Source organism: Aquarana catesbeiana, linkage group LG02, assembly GCF_042186555.1.
Source record: "Aquarana catesbeiana isolate 2022-GZ linkage group LG02, ASM4218655v1, whole genome shotgun sequence".
Classification (NCBI taxonomy): domain Eukaryota; kingdom Metazoa; phylum Chordata; class Amphibia; order Anura; family Ranidae; genus Aquarana; species Aquarana catesbeiana.
Window position 1 is genome coordinate 402,049,084 of NC_133325.1, and position 9,155 is coordinate 402,058,238.

Here is a 9,155-nt window from a genome sequence, read left to right on the forward strand (position 1 = left end):
TCAATGGGCAGGAGCGGTGAATACACCGCTCCTTCACCGCTGTACGAGTGGTTTTAACCCTTTTTCGGCCGCCAGCGGGGGGTTAAAACCGCACTGCTAGCGGCCGAATACCGTGGTAAAACAGCGCTAAAAATAGCGCTGTTTTACCGCCGACGCCCCCTACCGCCCCAGTGTGAAAGGGGCCTAAAAACAAATTTCAAAACGATTGGTATTTTCTTCTCTATATAAGATAAAATAATAAAACCCAGTGGTGATCAAATGCCACCAAAAGAGAGCTCTATTTGTGTGAAAAGAATGACATTCATTTTATTTGCATACAGTGTTGCATGCAATTGCTAGTTAAAGTAGCGCAGTGCCGAATAGCAAAAATTCCCTGATCATGAGGGGGGTAAAACCTGGTTTAAATGTTTTATTTTGCATCTATAAAAAGAAATGTTACACTTCAAGGATTGGATAAGCAAAGCCAGTGAATGGAAGACACTTGCAGAAAATTGCGAAGGACAACATACAACAGTAATGTGATAACTGCAGAGAATGAGTGATCCTCCTCTGTTTAATAAAGAATGTACAGTACATTAAATAAGTGAATATTTGTTTTATAGCAACTGGATACAGACAAACAGAAGTCTCCCACTAGCCCCCTCTCGATCCAGCGATGTGCACGGGACCCTCGGCTGTCCCAGGTCTTTCTCTCCTCATTGGCTGATACATTGGGGGGCAGTGGGGTGGATGGGGGGAATGGGGTAGATTGGGGGGGAGTGGGGTGCACAGGGGGAGTAGTGGGTGGATAGGGGGGAGTGGGGTAGATTGGGGGACAGTGGGGTGGATGGGGGGAGTGGGGTAGATTGGGGGGAGGGGGGTGCACAGGGGGAGTAGTGGGTGGATTGGGGGAGTGGGGTGGATTGGGGGGACAGTGAGGTGGATGGGGGGAGTGGGGTAGATTGGGGGGAGTGAGGTGCACAGGGGGAGTAGTGGGTGGATTGGGGGGAGTGGGGTGGATTGGGGGGACAGTGAGGTAGATTGGGGGGCAGTGGGGTGGATGGGGGGCAGTGGGGTAGATTGGGGGGCAGTGGGGTGGATGGGGGGAATGGGGTAGATTGGGGGGGAGTGGGGTGCACAGGGGGAGTAGTGGGTGGATAGGGGGGAGTGGGGTAGATTGGGGGGACAGTGGGGTGGATGGGGGGAGTGGGGTAGATTGGGGGGAGTGGGGTGCACAGGGGGAGTAGTGGGTGGATTGGGGGAGTGGGGTGGATTGGGGGGACAGTGAGGTAGATTGGGGGGCAGTGGGGTGGATGGGGGGCAGTGGGGTAGATTGGGGGGCAGTGGGGTGGATGGGGGGAATGGGGTAGATTGGGGGGGAGTGGGGTGCACAGGGGGAGTAGTGGGTGGATAGGGGGGAGTGGGGTAGATTGGGGGGACAGTGGGGTGGATGGGGGGCAGTGGGGTAGATTGGGGGGCAGTGGGGTGGATGGGGGGAATGGGGTAGATTGGGGGGGAGTGGGGTGCACAGGGGGAGTAGTGGGTGGATAGGGGGGAGTGGGGTAGATTGGGGGGACAGTGGGGTGGATTGGGGTGCACAAAGGGTTAGTGGTGATCAGTGAGGGATGAATGTCTGTCTCTTACTGTCTCATTTTGGGTGATGTGTGGCTCTCCCTCTGCTAAGACCTCCATTTCTGGGCTCCTCTCAGATATTCATATTTGGTTGCACCCGTTGCCATGACACACACACACACGTAAGGGAGATCAGGGGTCCTTCAGCTGCTGGCAGTCTGTCCAGAGAGGTGCCTGCTGTTTTGGCCACTAACATCCATGGAAAGTAAAGTCTTGGGGCACTATTCCTTCCACTGACACTAATGTGCCCCCACCTAGGGTGATCACATTTCCAAACTGCCATTCAGGGACACCCCCCTTTTCCAAAAAAAGATGAGGTGGGGGGGTGTAGTCTCGGGGTTGATGGGGAATTCGGCGGGGGGTGATTTGTCGAGCGAATGGCTGGTGTTAGCACCTAAATCATCCCGACATCATGCTTGATTTGGTGTCAGGATGATCAAACCACATTATTTCTATTACTACATTGTAATATATAATGAAATTGTTCAGCTCACCATAATGCAGAATCAGTGGGAACCCTGAGCTTGTCACTTGCCACCAGATACAGTTTGTTACTTGCCATCTATAGATGCCATCAGATGCAGTGTGTCACTTGCCACCCATAGCCTGCCACCAGATGCAGTGTGCCACTTGCCACCCATAGCCTGCCACCAGATACAGTGTGCCACTTGTCACCCATAGCCTGCCACCAGATGCAGTGTGCCACTTGCCACCCTTAGCTTGCCACCAGATGCAGTGTGCCACTCGCCACCCATAGCCTGCCACCAGATGCAGTGTGCTACTTTCCACCCGTAGCCTGCCACCAGATGCGGTGTGTCACTTGCCAACCATAGCCTGTTACCAGAAGCAATATGCCACTTGCCACCTGCAGTCATGTCGCTTGCCAATGCCATTCATGTTCCCCTGTGTCACCTTCCCCTCATTGACCTCAATTGTCACCTTCATTACTGTCCAGTGTCTACAGTGTGGACAGTGAGTCGGGCCGTGGATGAGAGAAGGAGAAGTTGGGCACTTGGGCAGCCGTCGATTTGATCCAGCAGCACACAGAACAGACACCAGACGACCAGTTCCAGCTGCTGTCACTCCCTCAAATGCCGCCAGGCACTGGAGAAGGAGGTGGGTGGAGAGAGGAGACACTCAGACACTTGACCAGTGTAGACCAAATGTCACCCATTCCCAATTTGCAATTCCCCCTTTACATACCAAAGAACCCCCCATAACTTAACCACGCCATCTAAAATGATGAGACCACACCTTTTGTTTATGGAGTAAAATGGCCACAACAGCCTCTTTATTAAAACAACTCCAAATAAATACTCCAAATAAATAACCAATAAAATAACCACTAAAACCAACAATGACACATTAATAACATAACTGTTAACCCCAGTCTGATGGTCTCTGACGGTGACCCACCTTTTCCAAATATATATATAAATATATATAACTATATGACTATATAGCCACGGATAACCAACGCACTGCGGGACTTTTACCAAACAAATAGGCCTCCAGCTGTAGCCGCTCAGAGACAACCGCTTCCCGCAGCGCCACCAAACCCAGTATTCCCTCCAACGTTCAGGAATACACCGGAGGGGAACATGCAAATGATGAGCCCCCCACCCCTTTTAATCCATCCGTTTACCGCCCCCGTCAAAGACCACCAGAATAAAACAGCCACAGCCCGAAAGCATGACCACCTTACGTTTGAGGGCACCTCCACACCCTCAGGGCCTGTTGTATTCCCTTCTGTAATCCTAAGGACCATAAGTCGATCCCTACATCCGAGAGATGAACACCATCCTTCCTCAAGTACAATCCCACATTCGTCTCCAGCTCTCTGTGCCGGATAACTATACCGCCATTCTGTCTGACAAATCTCCCCACTACCTTATTGATTCTAATCCGGGTCTTTTGAATGCTTGCCACCGATCTAGCCCACCGCCATGTTGTGCGAGCCACTATGTCAGACCAGACTAACAGGGTGTCTGGGAATTTCTCCCGTAATAGCCTAAAATCATTTTTGATGTCCGCCAACAGATCCCTGACTGACCGGACCCCCAAGTCATACCCACCCGCATGAATAACCAAAACGTCAGGGGGTCTGTCCAACCGAACATACTTCTCCACTTCGCCCAATACTCTAACCTACAACATCCCTGGTCTGCCTAACCAGCGTATATAAGCCTCGCTTCTGGAAATCCCCAGTTGCCTACCTTCCGGACGTACGTCACCTCTCCTGGCCCCCCAGCAAACATAGGAGTGACCTATGATCCAGACAAGACGAACCGGGCTGTCATCTGTAATAAAACAAAAACAAGATTGCGACACCCTCTTACCTCTCAACACTACGACTAACCAACTATTAACCGGAACACTTCTCCTTAGAATATTACGTAACCTGCATATTACATTTTTAATTTTTTTTATCTTTACTCCATTACCAAACTAGGTCTTATACCAATCAAACCAGCCCTTTGTAAACATTTTCTAAAAACCGCTATAAATTGAAAACGGGACAAATAAGATCCATCCTCATGCCTCAGGAACGGCCCTGCCCCATCACCCCTGACCGACCTAAATTCCCGAACCGCCTCCACTGGGCACACCCTCGATCCTGGCAAGGCAAACAGGGACACCACCACCCCTTTTCCTTGCTGGTCGGTTTTTGACCTTTGCAGTCGCAAACTTACCTTGCCTACTCCTAATTGCACGTCCTGCTCCAACACCCCCCCCCCCCCCAACTTTCTTAGATGGGCTAATCAACTCCCCAATACGAAAAGCCCCATAAAAAGCCAGTGAAAACGCCGCTGTAAACATTCGCATTTTATAATGCGACAAACAGACAAACCTTAACATATCGCATATGGAAACCAGGTTCGCAAAAGTGACAGGCCTTCTCGCATCCTTTTGTTTATGCTGCTTCCTATACCCTTTTAAAGCCTGCCGAACCCAAAAATCCTTAGTCCAATCCTCACCCCCCATTAACTTAAACAAAAACGACAATCCTGCCAGTTTACGATCAATTGAAGATACTGCACAACCATTTTCCATGTTCCTAGCCACTAAGTACAATACTAATAATCTCCCTTCCGATCTAAGCGTCACCTCACACGCCTCCTGTACCAGCATAGACCACTCCTTCCATACCATACTGTAGGCCGTCCAAGTGGAAACACTTACTGACCGCCTAATCCATCTCGCGGTGACTCCAAAGGCAGCTCCCAGATCCAATCCGGGCAAGGAACTCCTTCCTTGTCTGCACCTGGCGCCAGCTCCCTGAACTTGTCCCACTGAAAACGAGACAAGGAGTCAGCCAACGCATTATCAATACCCGGAATGTGAACCGCATAAACAAAAATGTTTAGACTTAGACACCTAAACACCAGCTGTCTCAGCAGCCGTATGACCGGCTGCGAAGACGCCAACATGCGGTTCACCACCTGCACTACACCCATGTTATCACAATTGATTCTCAGCTTCAAATTCCGGCATGCCTCCCCCCATAGTTCCAAGGCTAACACCACCGGAAACAATTCCAGCAGCACCAAATTGCCGAGTAATCCCGCCTTCTCCCACGACTGTGGCCAGGGCTCTGCACTCCATTTTCCTTGAAAATATGCACCAAAACCTGTGGAGCCTGCCACGTCAGTAACCAATTCCACGTCGAAATTGCTCACCGGGCCAGACATCCACACTGCCCTACCATTGTATGTGGTTAAAAACTCATACCAGACTTTCAAATCCTCTCTATGCTCCTTCGTCAACCTAATAAAGTGAGTTTGTATTTTTACCCCCGCAGTGGCGGCCGACAGCCGCCGGCAAAAAGCCCGCCCCATGGGGATAATTCTGCAAGCGAAATTCAACTTACCCAACAGCGACTGAAGAGCTCTCAACTACACCTTCCGCAATCCGTGGATATCCAAATTTCCTTCTGCAGTTCCTCCAACTTACCTCTGGGCAACCGGCACTCCATAGCTATCGAGTCTATCACTATCCCCAAGAAACTAATTTCTGACGTAGGGCCTTCTGTCTTCTCAGCCGCCAATGGCACTCCAAACCTGCCTGCGATGTGCTGCAACGTGGAAAGCAGAATCGCACACACAGCGGAAGCAGGGGGGGCCTATACACAGAAAATCATCCAAATAGTGTATAACTGAGTCTAGGCCCGAAACCTCCCCTAACTACCCATTCTAAAAATGAGCTAAACGCCTCAAACATGGCGCATGAAACAGAACAGCCCATGGGCAAACATTTGTCAACTTAAAACTGTTCCTGCCAGTGACATCCCAACAGCCGGAAGCTCTCTGGATGTACCGGCAACAACCTAAAAGCCGATTCTATATCTGCTTTGGCCATAAGGGCCCCTTTTCCATAGCGCCTCACCCATTTTACCGCCGCATCGAAAGACGTGTAAGACACTGTACACTCTTCCGGGTCAATGAAATCGTTGACTGAACCCCCCTTTGGGAAAGATAAGTGGTGTATCATACGGAACTTATTAGGTTCCTTCTTGGGTACCACCCCCCAACGATGATACTACCAAGTCCGGCCATGGTTTGATGGCAAATGGCCCCCCCATGTGCCCCAACGCCACTTCCTTTTGCAATTTTTCCCCAACTACTGTTTGATGCAGTAATGCCGATTTCAAATTCCGTGCCATAGGTGGAACCGTCGCCAATGAGCAGGGAATCTTAAAGCCCTCTGTAAAACCTGACTCCAACAATCGAGCTGCACCCCGATCCGGATACTTACTTAGAAAAGGTAGCATTTTTTCCACCTTCACCGGCGTCATCCCTCTTTGGAGCAGAGTCACTGGCACGCTTCCTCTCTTAAAGCATCTCGACAACATGTGGGCGCCCCCACACCCCGAGCATTCATGCTTGAACATACATGCCCCCCCAAATTTACAGGCCCCCTCATTATACTGCCAGCACATTCCCCACTTTTTACCGGCCGACGGTCCTGAGGACTGTGTACCCCGGCCCCCCCTTGAAAAGGCTGAGGTGGGGTCCTCGCCGATGACATAAGCCGCATCCAGAGGCTGATATCCTTATGATCCCAGCGCAAGGATGTTCTGACTGCCTTCCGCTGTCTGAACTGCTCGTCATATCGCAGCCAAGCAGAACCCCCATACACCCTATGCGCTTCTCCAATAGCGTCCATGTAACAGGACAACGCCGAGCAATGCTCGGGGGTTCTTCTCGCCAATGACGCTCGCCATGATGGCGAAGGCTTGTAGCCAATTAACAAATGTCCGCGGTATCAGCCTGTACCTCCCTTTTTCTTCATCATCCTTCTTAGAGGAGTCAGGTTTAACCCTATCCAGGTTAAACTTCTCCAACGGTAGTAGGGAGAAAATCTCTACATACTCACCTTTTTGAATCTTTTCCCGGACCTCCTGTTTCAGATGTGCTCCCAAGGGGCCCTCGAAGCAGACGTACACCTCACACTTCGCAGAGTCCGCCAACCTGGCCACGTCTGACCTTTCCCCTTTCTCTGAGGACCCTTTGTCACCTGCCTCCTCCGCACCGACTCCGCCCCTGATTGACTGGTGGGAGGAACTGCAGGGGGTACCACCACCCCCCCAAACCCCATTACTCCCATCCCATGACTCCGTTACCGGTGCCGTCCATGGTGTTACTTGGGGAGGCTGCCCCTGTCCCCTTCAAACCTACCAATTAAATCCCGCAGACCCTGCAAGAAAACCGTTAATTGCTGACCAGGCCCAGCACTGGCAGGATTGTTACCCGCCAACTGCTGGTCTGGCCGGTTCCCCCCCGGCTGTACCCAGAAACCCAGGCACTACTATACCTGCTGCCAGCACCCCCGTCAAATCTTGTAATGCCCCAGACAATGATAAGGAATTATTAGACTTACGGGCTGACCAGGTGTTCTCCCCACAGCCGTCGCGGTGCTCTCCCTCGCTGGCACTTCTGGCTCCTCCTCCTCCGACACTTCTCCCTCCGACCGCTCGTCAGACTCCACGCCTGGTTGACTGGAAAGCCACCTGGGTGGTGACGCCCCAGAGGCCGCAGTGTGAGTTGGTGATGGGGCCCTCCGCACCCCCGAAGGTCCGCTGCCGTTAGACAGGCGTCGCTGACCTGTCCTGACCACCTGTGTTCCTCCCCGCTTTTTTCCTCCTCCATCTGACCTGTTGCTCTTCTGGCTGGTGCTCAGCTGACCCTCTCCAGCACTGACACTAGCAGCTCGTTCTGCTGTTAAGCTCCGCCCCCTCGGGACAGTCTCCTCTTCTCTTGCAGTCTTTTGCTGGGCACTGCCTGGCACTTCATCCCTCATCACCGCACTCCTCGGCTGTCCCCCTTGTGCTGTGGATCTCCTGTGCAGCGGTCTCCTTTCCTCTGGCAGGGAACCGGCACCATGTTGGCCCGTGGCCCCGCCTCCCGATTGCGGCCGGCAGCATGTGGACCACCCGGGAGCCGCATTTGCTTCCATCTGCCTCCTTTTCCCAGGGGGGACCGATCGATCCTCTCCCAGGCTCCTAGGTACCCGTGTGGGCCGAACTGCAGGCCCCGGCGAAAAACGCGCCGGAGGCCGAGACCTCCGCGCTCGATAAGACGTCTCACCCGCCGCTGGTTCTCCTGGCTCTTCCTCTCCAATGTCCCCAATCTGTTTCTGCAGCCACTCGGGTCCCTTCTGTTCCGCTGCTCTCCTGAGCTTGTCTACCAATGCTTCAATGGCGGCCATTGTAGAGGAGCAGATGTGTAAAAACTGCCTCCTCTGATGCACTCTCCTCACACTGCCCCTTTTACTTCTCCCCCCCTTTAAATACCACCACTCCCCTTTCTCACAAAGTTTCCCAACTTACCTCCCCTTTTACCCATACTACTTTTCTCCTTATTTTGTTAACCCTTTCCGTGTCTCCTTGGGCACACTGTCATGCCCGGCCCTACACTACCCCTCCTTTCAGTCCTTCTCGTTCCGTGCCTCACTAACTGGATAGATGATCACACCAGTCACTGCTGCTTGCCGCGGGCGCCGGAGAAGGAGGAGGTGCCGAGGTGGGTGGAGACAGCAGTGCAGCACTAGGTTTGGGCCTCGCTCCCGGCCTCACTGTCTAAGAGAGTGAGAGTCTGTGACATCACTGGTTGCTAGACGCCAGGCGGGGTTGGCCCTAGCAACCAGTTCCGGAAATGTAGTTGCTAGTTAGTAGGGCTGTGTCCTCAATTTCATTCCAGGACACTGTACTGTCCCAGAATGAAGGTGCCCGGGACCAGGGACAGAGATGGCAATTGCAGGACAGTCCCCGGGCAATCTGGGACATGTGGGCACCCTACCCCCACCTTACACAACAAGGCAAGAACTGGGGGCAGATCAAGTCTGAATGAGGGAAGTTCTGCCCTTTTCTGAAAGCTGGGGCTGGGGTGAGCACATGATGGCAATGGTTGTCCTAGCAACCAAGGCCTGTCTTCTATTTGTTACTCCTGCTCTGTAATAAACCCTTCCTCACAATGTGTCCTACCTGCACTTAGTAAACTCCACCAAATATTAAAAATGATTATAAAGTGTGGCTCTGTAATGCT